The following is a 15,068-nucleotide window of genomic DNA, read 5'->3' as shown; positions in this document are numbered from 1 at the left end:
TATGGCCTGAAAAAGAAGTGGCAGTAGCAGTGCCACCTTTGATAGCACTTTGGGGTTCCAACAGTCACCTGGGAGATGGGGGGGTGAGTGCTGGGACCCTGTGAATGTCACAGGGCACGGACGTTCCCTGTGATCTACATCCTGGAGTCACCTTGATTGAGTCGCCCTCTTTGATGTTGACACCTTGTACCACCTCAGTTGTAGGCACCTGATGTGCTTGTTGAGGTTGCACCCATAAGCCACGTGTCTTGCTCAGACTGAAGTAAGTACAGGTTTTACTGTTTGTTTTCACTGAGCTTAAAATTGGGGCAGGCAGCTAACTTCGCGTCTGTTTTCCCTGCAAAATAGGAAAGATGCTGCATGATTTTTCGTTGCTTGGAAATATTTAGGTAGCCTGCCTAACTTGAAAACACTTAGGTAGCCTTGAAAAATAATTTTAAGTCAGTCGTGCTATTTTCTGAAGTATACCTTTGGTTATCATGTACATATTTTTCACATAAAGTCTGGGTAGAAAAGCTGTCATAAATAAGGAGACGCTTTCTTGGTTATGATACGATTTTAGAGCTAAGGTTTTTTCCTCCCTTTTTTCCTTTACTACTTTTTTTTAACATGAAAAATTCATTTTGTGACTTATCACTCCTTTGAAATATTTACTGTCGTGTTTACTTTCACCTTTGATGTGGATACTACTGGACTGAGGAGAATTAATTATTTCTTGTTTAGAGACTCCCATGTGACCTGTCTGTCTTGAGATTTTGATAGATCATCCTAGAGATGATATTCACGCACAAGCAGCTGTTTTTCTTTGTCTTCAGCTTCTACGTATTGCTCAGTGTTGTATTTTGTCTCTGTATTTAAAAACTCTTGGAAGGCACTTTTTAAAATGTTGAGATACTTGGGAGTACCAGAAATCCTGCACCATAATTCGGAGTCTGACGTTTTTGAGGCTTGCTGGAATGGGAAGGGAAAGTTAGGAGTGCAGTAACTTTGTGCTTGGCCTCAAAATTCACTGTTTACTCACTGTTGTCTCACCGTAGGAACAGCTGTTAATATGCCCCTAAATGGAGAAGCTTACTCCGGCCTCACAGAGTGTAAAACTCTTTCAGAATCTCAGCTGAATGCTTTAAGTTTGCCCACTCGCTCATGTTGAGCCACTTGCCTATGCAGATAGACCTTCAAGGCAACTCCTCTCATTAAGGAAAACAAAGCAGCAGAGTTGGTAACAAAGCAAAAAAAAAGAGCTGTGGGCCAGGACCGTGTTTGTCAATGGATTCTTTCAGTCGATGAGCAGCCCTTTCCCGGTGCTGCAGTGTCCGAATTGGCTGGGAATTTAATTTTCGATAAATACTGTAAGCTTGGGTATCCTTCTCGACCTTTGGGAGGCAGCACATTTGACTTGGAACTTCCTTTATTGCTACTTCGCTCTGTCCATTGCTCCCCATACGCATCCTCTTCTCTGGCAGCTCATGACTCATGTTTCCCTTGTTGCTCCTTGCTATCCCTTAAGGACCTTTTTATACGATAACCGTCTTTCCGCTTCCCATCTTGCTATAAATCTGTACATCTTTAAGGGCAACTCGTCTTTCCCACCCCTCATTTCCCTGCTAAATCTGTGTTCGCGATTTACAGTCCTCAGCTATGTCGTGGGAAGGTAACGTGTCGATTGTTTAAGATTCTTCCCCGTGATTTAGGACAGGATGTGAGGAGCCTGGTCCTGTGAAAATGTGATGGAGATTCCGTAATATTTGTGGAAGTATTGATACAAACTTTTAACGGTTCAAATTCTGTCATTAGGAGTGGTTTTTTTCCTTCTCTTGACCACTTCATTTTAGCAATCTGGTAGGAGCTGAGTCCAGTTTACCTGCATTGAATGAAGTTGAATTAACTATTTAGGTTGAATTAACTACTGGGGAGGGAGCCAGGACTACGCTAAGTAACACACAGAGACCAAGTTGTCGTATTTTGTTCCTTTACGAAGTTGATCTAAAATGATCCTTTAATTATCACTTCCTCTCTTGATTTCAGATGGGTGTATGCCATACTCTAAGCACTTTTTTTTCCCCTAACTGCAAGAGCTAGAAAGTTACAAAAATTGGACAGAGTGAAGGTTCCTGCCCCACTTTCACTGTCCTTAACAATAAAGTAATAATAAAAGAATTATGGGACTTGGCAGCATTGTATTTTTCCATTGTTTATAGAAGTACAATCTGGGTATTTATCAATCAAAGGCATGTATTTACAAACAAGTTTCACAACCCGTAAATTCTAAATTCTAGCTGTACTTTGCGATGCAAGTAGAAATAATGTATTTTTAATGACGATTCTGTGAAACTGGGTAATTATTTTTTAAAGACTGATGACTTTTTTTTTTTGTGTGTGTGAAATGACAGTGAAAAAGTTGTGTTTGAAAATATCCTGGAAAACATAGACAAAAAGTACTTGAGCACGGGCTTGCGTTGGGGGGAAACGTGGTGCCCGCTCTACAGCGAGGTCATTGTAGAAACATTTGTGTAGAAGCTGTCAGGAGAAGAATCTTGGAGTAATTTATGTTGGACAGTAGTTTGATAGAAACAGAATCCCTCAGGCTGGTGGAAAATGTTATGAATTCTGGGGATGTGGATAAATACCGGCGGGTCCTCGGGTTTTCCTGTAGAGCGTGTTGGGTCTGTGGGCTCTAAGGGAATAAACTCCTGCTGGGAGGTGCCAGAGGAAAGATAGTGTTTTATTTCTCTTGTCCTCTACCAGCAGTTCTGCCTCTGCCTCACTCCTTCGTATCGCAATCCTTCGGAGTTGTACCTCGCACCTAATCTAGCATTTTAGTGGCACGTTAATCCAGTGGTCCCTGCTTCTCTTCCACATCAGGCAACACTGCGTTATATCCTTCAGCCCTTCACTGTTGTACTACAACATGTCACCACTTCTCACTCCCACCTGCTAAAACTGCTTTCCTCTTTCTTTCCCCCCCCACCCCCCCTCTTTTTCTAATGGCGCACTTTCTTTTTTCCGTCATTAAAGTAACTTAAAATTATTTTGGACAGGTGTTCTTTAGTAGTGTTCTATCTTTTCAAAATAATCAATATTTTACGGTGGTTTTTAATTAAAAAAAAAAAAAAATCACTTAATGCATTTACCAAGGAATAGACCGAGATACGTTTTTACTGTAACATTACTAAGCTAGCCAAAACCACCGGAAAATCTCATTAGAAGAGATCAGTCTTATTAATTGCAGTTATGGTAAGGAAATGGAAATATGTTCTGGGGTTTCATCTTGTAAACACTGCATGTTAATCTTGAATAAAACAATTACTCCTAGCATATCACTTTTCTGTACTGTCCACTTTCCTGACTCTTGCAGCGTTGTACGTTGGTACGGATACACAAGAAGGTATTTTACCTTAGTGCCGTTCATAACAGTGACAAGAAAGAATAACAAAAACATTGGTTTTCTGATTGGTGAGGGATGAATCTTGTAACTTTTTCTTTTTCTATGCTAGACTCATGCTGTCACAGAAATGGAGTGGGAGAAAATGATGCTTAATTAGTTAATAATCTTTTGCTTCTTTGTAGCTCTGGGTTTTGATGATTTTTTTGAAAGCTGACTCAAGTTTCAAGGAGTAGACTGTTACATTTATATTATGGAGAAAACATGTCATTTTTGAGACTTCTAAGATACTAGCCTCTGATTTATGGAGAAGGAGATAAAACATGAAGAGATGTTTACAACACAATACACGGCATTAAAATGTTAAAGGAATCGCATGCACATTTTATATGTCAAGTACATTCTTCTGTAACTGCAGCACGGTTAAAAAGTGGGAGCGAGCTATAAAGATGAAAGCAGGATGTTTAAAATGGTTTGAATTTAGTAACCGAGAGATAAAATGATGTGGTTGGATTTGACTGATGGCACCTTGAAAAGGAAGCAGACCGGACTGAATATCTTAGCTGAAGTTAGAGAGCTGAAAAGAAGAAATATAGTAAATATGTTAATGGGAATGAGAGAACGAATGTAAGACCAGTGAATGTCCCCGTCCCTTCAGGCTCTGATCTGATGGCTGTGTTTTGCTCTTAATGTCATCCTCTCTTGACAGCGATGATCCCTTAGAAGCGTAGCTGTTTAAGGGTGGGAGGGGTGGCTTTAGCATTAAAATAACGGAGTGAAATTCAGGATTGGAGTTCAGTTGCCAGCCCGGGGACCTTGTCTGTGGTCTTTTTTGTTAGGACAAACAGTGATGGTCATCTGGGTACCGCGGTGGTGGGCACCAGGCTAAGTAAAGTCAAAAGAGAGCAGCCTCTCATCCAGTTTTTAATCCACTTCACTATCTCTACCTTACCAGAAGGATAGCTGCAGTCTTCACCTTTTATGATATTTTGCTGTCCTGTAATGACTCGATTGGCCAGTACTCATGACTTAAAAAATGCTACAAAAATAATAAGCCTACTTAGACAAGCAACTATTGCCCCATTTTCCAGAGAAAGGTCAACTGGAGCTTACAAATACAGTAACATTTTTAAATCCTCATCACACCTCCGCTGCCTGTAGATGAAGCTGTGCTTTGCTGCACTGATGGGCAAAATCAACGTTTTTACAGTTGTTTTTGCAAGTATGTGCTAATGAGCAATGCGTGGTCTCAAGGGAACAAACCGGGCAAATTGCTCCAATTCAGATAAACTGTTCCTACCACACGGGCCAAGCAACGACGTCGTCAGTTGGAGTCCTGCTAATGTGCTCGTATTCCTGCGTTTAATCATAACGAGTTGATGTTTGTTGTGTAGTTGTAGTTTTCTGAGCTACCTGGTGTTGAAGGTCATGCAACGGGATGAAAGGAGGAGGTAAATGTTAAGTTTGAGGGTTTCGTTTTTTTTAATTTTGGAGTGAACGTTCTGAAAGAATGTGTAGCGCTGATTGTCAGAGGTCCAACACCTTGTTCCTCTCTCAAGATATATTGGCTGTAACCGTTTTAGCTTGCTGGGCCTGTAAAAATAGTAATTCATTTTTCAAGGAGAGGAAAAGAAAAAAACAAACCCATGAGGAATTAGTTATTGTGAACACCTGCATCGTTGGGAGGAGGAGGGTGGCTAGGAGATGTGCCGCCAGCTTCCATGGTGGAGTGGAGTCGAGTCTTCTCCTTATCAACTCCACATTTTGTTTCAGGTCAAGCAGTAACAATGATGATTTTATGTGAATGAGATGCGGCGGATGAAATAGTTTTTAAGTATTAACTCAGCCCCTCTTTCCTCTGTCGTCCCCTGCCCCATCAAACAGCTTTTGTGAATGAGAAGGAACCTGGGAGGTTTGTATGTGGTTGGGTCCCACCAATCTCGTGAGCACAGAGTTTTTTTAATTTGTATCTTCTTTTGTTTCTGCAAGTTTTGTAAATATTCTGGTTTTAGCTTGATCAGAGGCCCTGCAATACTACTTGCTTCTCAGTTTCCCCATCTGAGAGATGTTTAATGCAGGTTTTTTGGTCATAGAAGTAACAATGGTTCAGATTGGACTATTAGGCCCCAAGGAAACTGTTTGCTTTCTGTGGCTGTGAAAAATACTGTAAAGTGATGTGACGTTAGTAGTTGTGTTCCTTTCAGGGAGCTGCTGCTGTGGTTTCTGAGGAAATCTATAGAGAAATCTATAGAGAAATCTGTTAGAAGGATTGAAGCAATAGAGAAAAATAAAACAAGGTTTAAACTAATGTGCAGAAAGTGGTAGTTAGTGATGGATGCTTGGATTATTGAAGAAGTGGAAAAGAAAAATAGCAGGAATCTGGTAGTCCCTCAGACTCCCTTCTCTGTATTTCCCAGTGAGGAAACTCAACACAAAGAGACAACAGCAACAGTTCTTATGTTCCCCCGAACCAAGTGGTTATTTGGTGTTATCTCATCATGCCTAAACTTTTCATACTAAATACATGCTTTATTGAATGTCTGAAGGCATGTAGTGGGAAGTTTTTATTCCGACGCCGATGTTATTAATATGCCGTAATTCAGACCCAAGTTGGAGGAGATGACGTCTGTCAGATCATCCAGCCCAACTCCACTCGGTGCAGGTTTTTCCCAAGTAATCTACTCAAAGTTCCGTCTTGTCCACTTTTTGAAAGCTTAGAGAATTATTCTTTTTTTTTTTTGCTTCTTTCCCTAGCAGATTAGTACACTGCCGTGTTTGAATGAGAGAACTTGTTTTAAATGCCGACAAGATTTGCTCCGTACGGCGTATTTGAAAAATCAGATAGTTGAGTGATTAGTTTAAAGTGATTTAGAAAGAGCCTAAAATGACTTTCCAAGGTTTTGGGTTTCCAAATCAAAATATTTCATGCCTGGCTAACAGCACCTTGTCCTTCCTGCGTGCATCCTGGCAGGCGCTTCCCCTTTTTTCGGCTGGAAATGGTGAGCGCGTCCATCAGCCCGCACTCCTGGATCTTCAGCTGGGATTAACACCTGATGCATCTCTGTCTCCCTCTGAAGTCCCCTCTGTTTTGACTGAGCAGATTGCCTGCAGCAGGCGGCCCGGCCTTTCATCTGCCCCCCCCGGCGATCAAAAGATTGTCAGGAGTGGTTATTAAAACCTGGTGTTTAACTCTGGAGTACGGGAATGTCAGTGTTGGAGGCAGCCTGGTATGTAATTTACAGTACATAATAAATATAAGAGAAGCGCAACACTGGAGAAGTCTATCTTGTGCTCCAAAGTGTGCTGATATATGCTGCTTTGATATTTTAACTGCTAGGCAACCTTCATTAGTGGTCATTGAAGATCATAACTTACGGCTCCGTCAGATGATTCGTAATTGCAACAGTTACATCAAGTTAGCATGTAGGAATCCTTGATATCGAGTAGGAATGGTTCAGCTTGCGAAGACGTATTTCACGAGAGTGAAAATGATGAGCACTAATGAGAACCAACCGCTGAAGGCCCGATAAATTTTAAATGCAGAGATTATCTTTGCAAAGCATAAATTATTTGACCTACAACTGAAACTTAGTAATGGATCTTTGAAAAATATTATAAATTAATGCGTACCATTGTTGGAAGAAATTCTCTTTCCTCATATGCATATTGTGTGAGTATTGCGCATGAAGAGTCTTCAAAAGAAAGTGGATGGCTTCCCACAGCCCTAGAGGGAGGAGCACTGAGACCCCAGTCACCAAAGTGTGATGTTCAACAAAAAAAAGTGCAAATAAATAAACCAGCATCCTTTTTCACTACGTTGTCTCCCTCTGTGGCGTTCCTTATTAGTGTAAAGCTTCAGATTTTAGAGGAGTTTAAATCAAAATGTTTTGGTTTGATTTTTATGTTACATTTCATATAAATTAAAATCCAACTAAAAACCCTAAAGAGTGGATAAAAAATTGTATTTAATGTTGTGGCCCTTCTTCGCGGGTCATCAGGCTTCCTGATCCGATAAAGATTCCACTAGATGCACAAAATAAGTGTGTCCTATTGTTTGTTATTTAGTTAACGGGGCAATCGGTATAAATATTGGGTGCAGACTTTCTCCCCTGGGTTGTGCTTGTTGGTGAGCAGCTTGTGTCCTGAACGAACGCCAGAAAGCAGGTGGGATGGCAACGGGGATTTTATGGAGGAGATGTGGCTGTGGACATGGAGCCTCCTCCCCGCCGCCAGGACACTGCGAGGTCCTCTGTTTTCTTTCTCCCCGGCTGAAACTGTCCTTTCTTCCATGTAGGCTCTGATGATAGATATGGTCTGAGAGGGAATACAGAGAAAATTCCTGTTGTCATTCTGAAATATCAGTCTGGCAGATTAGAACTTTCGGGTTATAACTGCAGAAACGGCCTAACTTCTGTGCGTACGTGAATCCTCAAGACGATGTGTTTTGATGCTGCAGGAAGTTTTCTCTCGTTAGCACCGCACTAAAAGGCTCTCTGGAAATACTGAGGGCAAGTGAGGTAGGGGGAAAAGAAAGATATAATTTACCAAATGATTAATTGTCAGGAATACTTCAGTGGTGTGGGGTTCCCTTTAGATCCAATGCCAGATTTCCCCTGGAAACCCTGATCACAGGCAGAACAAAGGAATTTCAAAGGACTGAAATGATGGAATGTGGTGAGAGCACTAGACAAAAGGGAAAACCTAGTGCTTAATAAGATTTATCTGGCCTTTTGATCCACAGGGGTATTGCCTTTCCAAGTTTAGAAAAGGAAAAGTGAAAATAGCTAGTCGATTTATTATTATTTTTTTTGTCAGTCTTTAAATACATGTTTTGATGTTTCCAAATTGCTGAGAATTTCTTCAGCAATGCAAGTATTAAATTCTAATCTTATTAGATAATTAGTGAAATGTCATTTTCTTTTTGTAATTTACGTAGTGTTATATTCATCCTGTTTATTGCCTTGAGTTAGACTCCTGACAGTTTTGAAGAAGGCGATCCGGTACTTTGTGTACTGTGCTGTACGAAAAATAACGAGTATGTGGTGAAGTATGACTCACAAGGGTTAAGGAAAATTACTTCCTGGTTCCCTGCAACAGCCTACCAACACCATTTCTTTAGGGAATAGCTCATTGAAACACAAACCCAGAGCATTCTAACAATCCCTTTCCTTTTGAATTATTTTAGGGTTTTTCTCTTCAAATTTCCATTGTTAAAAAATACCGTGTAAATGCCATGAGTTCACATTCTACTTTGTCTTCATAATATCGGACGGGATTTCTGTGCAGTAAAATGGAGTAAAAGTCCTCTTTCTTTAGTCTCGCATGACTGTCGTTGCTGTTAATGCAAAGTTTTGCTCTGCTTTGTCTTTGTTACGCGCTCCGATATTGTCAGTGGTGGCCGGGAAGAGTGGCCCGAGCTAGCAGAGCGCTCGTCATGCTCATCAGCTAGAGTTGGCAAAGGCAAGGAGGGCTGGAGCAAGCACCTATAATGTTCGTGTTTGTACGGGCTGCGAGACGTTAATTTACCTGTGTCTTTTGACTTCTTTTTTTTTTTTTTATCCAAAGGTGCAAGATTTTACTGTAAAGCCTAGTGCAAAGTCGATTCTGCTGACCTGATCTGCCGGAGCTCAGAAATGGGTTTTGGGTAGTTTTTTGGGCAGTCCCAGGGGAATCATCTCTTTCTCTGCTGTAGCTGAGTAGGGAGAAGGAAGAGGCGATACCTTGAGGTTATGAGGAAAGGGATGAGGAGGGTCTTGGCACACCTTTTCCTAGGAAAGAGTGAAGCAGCCATTGCTATGGATGTTCTCTGCTGAAAAGTGGAAAGGATCTTTCTTGCACAGTTGCTGGAACTGCTGTGACTGCGAGGTTGAAGAGATGCGCTATTTTATTGACAGTGAAAATGTTGTTTTCTTGGGAATTCTCATGTGGGGAAGCTCAGAGTAACTGTACTTCAGGTTTCAGGAGGCGTCTGGTGTAAACACGCGCACGTGTACTGGGTGAATGTCTCTGTAGCCCATGCAGTAACTAATACTACAAAGTCTGACGACAGTGTAGTATGAAGTGCTTAATTATTTCAACTCTTCTTTACCTTGGTCGCGTTGATCCTTTTTCGTTATCTTTATATAGAATTTAACTGTCCTGGTAGTTTGGCACAAATATCACAGTGATATAATTCTTTTGATTTTTCCTTCAAACTCTGTAAGTAGTTTGGAAAAGCACTTCTGAGGTTGTCATGGTGGCAGGTCACCGAGAGCGTGATAAAGCGAGCTCTGACAGAAGTGGTGCACCAATAGGTGGGTTTGGTTCCAGTTTTGAAAACTCCCCGTCATATGTAATAGTGGTGATTTGCTCCTGTGTCAGTGCTGTGGCATTTAACCATTAAATTTTTGAAGGCACCGTACCAGGTCTTTGAAGTAGAGTCTGCAGATACAAGTTACAGAGGATCCTTCCCGTCGTATCTGTGGTGGTAGTACAGAATTTTATTATTTAATATCTGTAGTGCAATAGAGTCCGGTGTTTTCCCAGTGTAAGAAGATGTGTCCTGCAGAGTTTGCAACCTGTGAAGTTGTGGAGTGTCAAAGTATGAGGATTTGCCTTTAAAGAGCAAACCACTTCTCCGAGTTGCATCCCTTTTCAGGGGAGGGTAGAGGGAAGATTGAAAAGCAAGTTGATTAGGCTGTAGAAATCAAAGAAGGTAGTTACTGTCACGAGAGATGTAGTCTTGAATGGAAACAAGCTGCATTAAGCATGTAAAAACTCAAGGACCATCCATCTTCTTCCTGGACGTGACTGAACTGAACCTTGGAAGTGCTGGAGGAAGTATTAAAATTTGTCCAAGCTTGTGTTTGTTGGTAAGGCTACTTACTACCCGCAGCCTAGAGTTTACTGAAAATCAACACGCGTCACATCCTAGAAGAAACAAGAAAGTCATTGAGAGTTGATTTATGCCGGTTAGAATTCTTACTCATAAAATGCTTCTTGATTTTTTTTTCTTTGTATTTCTGCTCACGGAGTGGGTTGGATGTTGCTCTAGGCACTCGCAAGGTATGTTGCTCGATTCTTGGAAGCGTGCCTACGCCACGCGAGAGGTTTCCAGTGGGTCAGCTGCCTAATTTATGGTAGGATGAGCACACATGGCGTGCACGATATCGATGTGGGCCAGCTCTTGGGGTGTTTGTCAGTTGTCCTAAAAAGATCTCTTCTACCCACAGTTCTGACGGTTGGATTTTTTGTTTTAAGATTTGTCGTGCTTTAAATAGATGGGCATCTGATGCATTCCTTGGGAAGGTGTAGAATATATATATTTATTTACTAATTTTTATATATACTTTTATATTTTTTAATATAGATTTATATTTTGTTCCACAATTCCTTGGATTCTGGTGGGAAATGGCAGTCCAAATTGCACCAAAAATTCAGCAGTATCCCCAGTGGGATTATAACACCGGTATGAATAGAAAGCTGTAGTAAATTCTTTTTAAAATTTTTTATTTGTAGTGTCGAATAGCCATTTACCACTAAGTGACTTTTTAAGAGGATTCTGAGTGTAAGCTGTTTAATGAACGAGTAAACCACAGCTCTGGGCAGTAATCCATTTCTTCTGGTTTTTATGAGATCTGTATGGAAACTGAAGGAGGAGGTTAGTTTTCAATACCAAATCATTAGGTGCATCATCCAGATTAACAAGCACAAGGCATGTTGGAAGTATTGTTAAACTGGGACAAGAAATAAAAGGGGACGCGTGGATGGAAATGTAAGAGTTGCAGCAGCTTCGTAATAATAAGCTTTGACTTTAAAGCAAACATGTTTGCACATCTCTGAGGTTTGGTATTCTCAGGTCACTAACGGCTAACTTAACGCTGTCTGGATCGGGATAGATTATGTAAATTTTTGAAGGAAAACAGACTTCTAGAAGATGAAAATCTGTCCCTATAATCCCCCTTTTAAGACTTGTTTCTTATTACAGTCAAGATTTATGTTGATGCTCCTAACAGAGACACGACAATCCGGTTTTACTTCAGAGAGTATCATAAAGGTGATGGCATTTGAAAGCAGGCTGAATAGTTCAGCTTCAATTTTTATGTTCTGAAATTAGATACTTTTAAAAATAATAATCTTTTACAAGATGCATTAAGGCTTAAAATGCCTTGTGTTTGTTAAAGGGCAATAAACGGAAAATACTATCTTTGAAGGACATCCTTTATAAAAATGTTTATCTGAAGTGGCCTTAGAGAGGGAAGGAACTGAATTGGAAATGGAAAACAAAGTTGGAGTGAGGCGGAGGACTCTGCTGTGTTTAATTTGCTGTCCATACTGGGTACAGCTTGATTCCCAAAGTGTTTCTACCGTCATTTTAGCAGATTCCGGACAGCGGGAGCATGCGGGGCAGAGAGCCCCTGGTTCATCCGGCTGTCTCTGCTCGGTGAAGGTTTTCTCACCCCAAGGAAAGTCCCCATGAGTTTGTGGATAAGTAGCAGGGCAGTGTCTGGAAGGGACAGATGCAGAATATCACCTGGCAGAGTCTCAACCTTAACTGGGTAAAGGCTGAACCGCGATCTGGGTGTTGGATTCCCGTGCCTCATCCTTGATGAAAGTCTGCAGAGCGAGGACCGCTCCTGGTGGAAATCATTCGTGCCTCCTCTGCAAGATGACGGTTGACTTTAACTCCCTCCTGGTCTGGATGTTTCTAAAGTTTCTTTTGAAGTGGGGCCAAGAGGTGATGCAGAGGCTTACGAGCGGGGCAGGTTTTGGAGGGAGAGTTAAAATATTTTACTAGAAGTACTGCTAGAGTCAGAGAAAATGGATAACCTATAAAGCACAAACCTTCTTCAAGTCGTCATGCAGACGTGGTTCTGTCGGTCTGGTGATATCTGGAGACTAGTCATCTTGGACTCCAAGAGCTGTTTTTCTGCCAGCGTTGCATAAGAATAAATCAGGGGTATTAACACAATGCCATAATTAGTTTCCGAATAGCATTAAGGAGGTGACGGTGAGGCAGAGCGTGAGGAAGCTCTGTAAAAGCACAACCAGCAGGGAGAAGGTATTTAGGAAATGGTTATTTACTGTCTCTTGAAACCAAGAATGAGAGCTTTTAGCAAAAGGCAAGTTAAAAATGAACAAAAGGAGTCTGTTCTCGCAGTGCGTGGTTGCTACAGGTGGTTTGGATGACAAAGGTTTTGGTGATGGTGCTCACATCTTCTTTTAAACCTTTGGCATTTGCTTTGTTTATTTTTCAGTTTCATTTTAGTTACTAACAAATTGAGTGACACTGAGACATACAACTGAACATGAGATTTTTTTAAAAGAAATAAAACCCAAAACAACCAAAAAACCCAAGTCCTCCCTCCTCCCCCCCTTTCCCCCCCCAAAACTGCTACTGAAAATTAAAGGAGCTGCACAGCAAATTGCTTTTCTAATTAAAAATCCACCCTTTGGTTTCTCTTGACCCCAAAAAGCTGCTTTACTTCTGCTGCAGTTGTTGCTAACCTTTTGTGCTTGGAGAGCTGTAACCTTTCTTTTTAAGACTGGATTTCACTGCAAGTGCTTGGGTGGGTTTTTTTGTCTCTTCTGTTGCAGGTTGTGCATCCTCTGTGGGGTGTTTTTTGTGGTTAAAAACAAAGGCAGGGAAGGCTGATTTTAAGTATTTGTCCCAAAGAGAGAAATAAAAGAAACAGCCAAGTGCTTAACTGCTTTTGGAATGAAACATATTTATCACAAATGGCTCTCTGCATCGCTGGAGAACGCGGAGAAGTGGTGCTTGGGGATGCTCTTGGAAGATCTGCCCTTATCGGGGGATCTGGAGCAGAACTATGAGTAGAAATGGTTGGTTACATCTAAAAGTAGGCTTTCTCCCTGTTTTCTGTTTAATTCTCTGTTACTGATGAGAGTATCAGATTTAAACCGTGCTTCAGGCAGCTGTGGTAGGTGTTTCCCTCTCTCTGCCTCGCCACTCTTACCAGGAACATCTCTCCATGGGGGCCAAAATTGCAGACTATTTCCTTAAGCCAGTCTCTCCACGGAGCAGTGTCTGTTCTGGTTCTGCTGTGCTGATAGATATTTCCATGCGTAATCGTGACTACCCGTAAATTCCAAAGAAACCCCTCAAATGAGTTATCCCGTGATCTAGTCCCTGTATTCTTTTGCTGGCTTCGGATTTGCAGCCCTGGTGCAGAAGACGGTTTCTTCCCTGGCTCTAGAGCTGCTCCTTCGGGTACGTTTTTTAAATGCCTGTGGGTTACGTGTGAGTGTGCTTCTGTGGGCGACAGTCCCGCTGTTTCAGAAAGTGGCATTAATTGTGATAATGTAGCGTACAGCTCCTCTTTGTGAAATTCAAGTCTTTTTAACATCACCACCTTCAAAGACAATAAAAATTCCAGTCTGCATTTATCTATTCCCATGTGAGGAGTTACTGCCGTGTATATTGTATCATTCCATGTGAAATTCTTCTGCTTAATAGTCTCATTTATACACAGTTGTCTGAGGTCAGTTTTCCATTTTGCAGTTGTCAAACAGCTGTCAAATTAAGAGACCAGATCCCAAAGTTCATTTACATTTTATGCCATTCTTTGGGTGCCTGTTTCATATCTTAATATAACTAATGATTTATCTGCGTATCTTAGTCGTCTTTCTGCACTTGTTTTTCACAGATGTTCACATCCTCTCGCTCTTCAAGAGCAGCCCTTAAAATAAAACTCCTTTAACTGCTTTTTTTTCTTTGTTGAGGCTTTTCATTATACAGCTAAAGGAAGACGATACTGTATCCTCGGTGCAGGTAACGTAAATGAAAATGGTTTAAATTCTGCCTCCTACTAATTGTAATTTGAATTCTGAACTGAAAAACAGAATAGTAAAAAAAAAAAAGTTCTGAAACATGCTGCTGGGAATTACAAAAGAGAAAATCTCAATTTCATTCATTTATCGTTGGTTAATCGTTGGTCTAGCTGTTGATTTCCCCCTTTAACTTTTGATTTCTTCTTCTTCAATAGAAAACCAAAATTAAAACGGCCTTTGTTCACAAATCGTCTTTGTAGTAAAATGTATTCATTTTTCATCCTCGGGAATATCAAAGGCTATCACATGAGTGAGAACACCGGGACTGAATTGAATGCTATTTGTGGGTTTGTAGGATGATGATTCTTACGTCGCTGAGTTCCAAGCGTAAATTTATACCGTGAAGATTTAGGGGTTGTTTTCTTATTTTTTTTCCAGTGGTGTAATGATCAAAGGAATATCTCTATACATGCCATTGATGTCTTACTACAAAGTACTTAAATAGCCTGAGGTAGCCATCTACTTCCTAAAAATTCCTTAAAGACAGGTAGGACCCTTGGGTGTTAAATGTATACTTTGGAGTTTGGTGTATTTTCAGGGGAGGAAGGCGAGGGAGATACTATTACAGGCCTCGGCAGTTCTCTGTAGTGCTGAGCTTTAAAAGGCTCTTTAAGAAGTAGCCTTAAATTATGGTCACTGGGGGAAGTTTGTCTCGGGTACGCTGTGCCAGAAAATGGTTCTGTGCCATTTCAACGTCATTCACTAACCGGTTCAAGAAGTGTAACTTAATTAACCCTTTCCAGGTTTTAGGGGACAATTCTGCTTTATTACATACATATTCGTTGCCTCTTGCCTTCTGGAAAGAGACAATTTAAAGGCTATCGAGGCTCCTTCTTACCAGTTGCTTAAAGACCCT

General features: G+C 41.0%; 1 protein-coding gene across 2 annotated transcripts in view; it reads left to right on the top strand.

Moving 5' to 3' along the window:
• LOC128917909 (protoheme IX farnesyltransferase, mitochondrial) overlaps window positions 1-15,068 on the top strand; it is a 110,307-nt gene that overhangs the window by 12,434 nt on the left and 82,805 nt on the right. The gene's annotated exons all lie outside the window — the stretch shown is intronic.

This window comes from Rissa tridactyla, chromosome 15, assembly GCF_028500815.1.
Source record: "Rissa tridactyla isolate bRisTri1 chromosome 15, bRisTri1.patW.cur.20221130, whole genome shotgun sequence".
In the NCBI taxonomy this organism is placed as follows: domain Eukaryota; kingdom Metazoa; phylum Chordata; class Aves; order Charadriiformes; family Laridae; genus Rissa; species Rissa tridactyla.
Note: the sequence above shows the minus strand (reverse complement) of the source record. Positions and strands in the feature narration are given on the sequence as shown.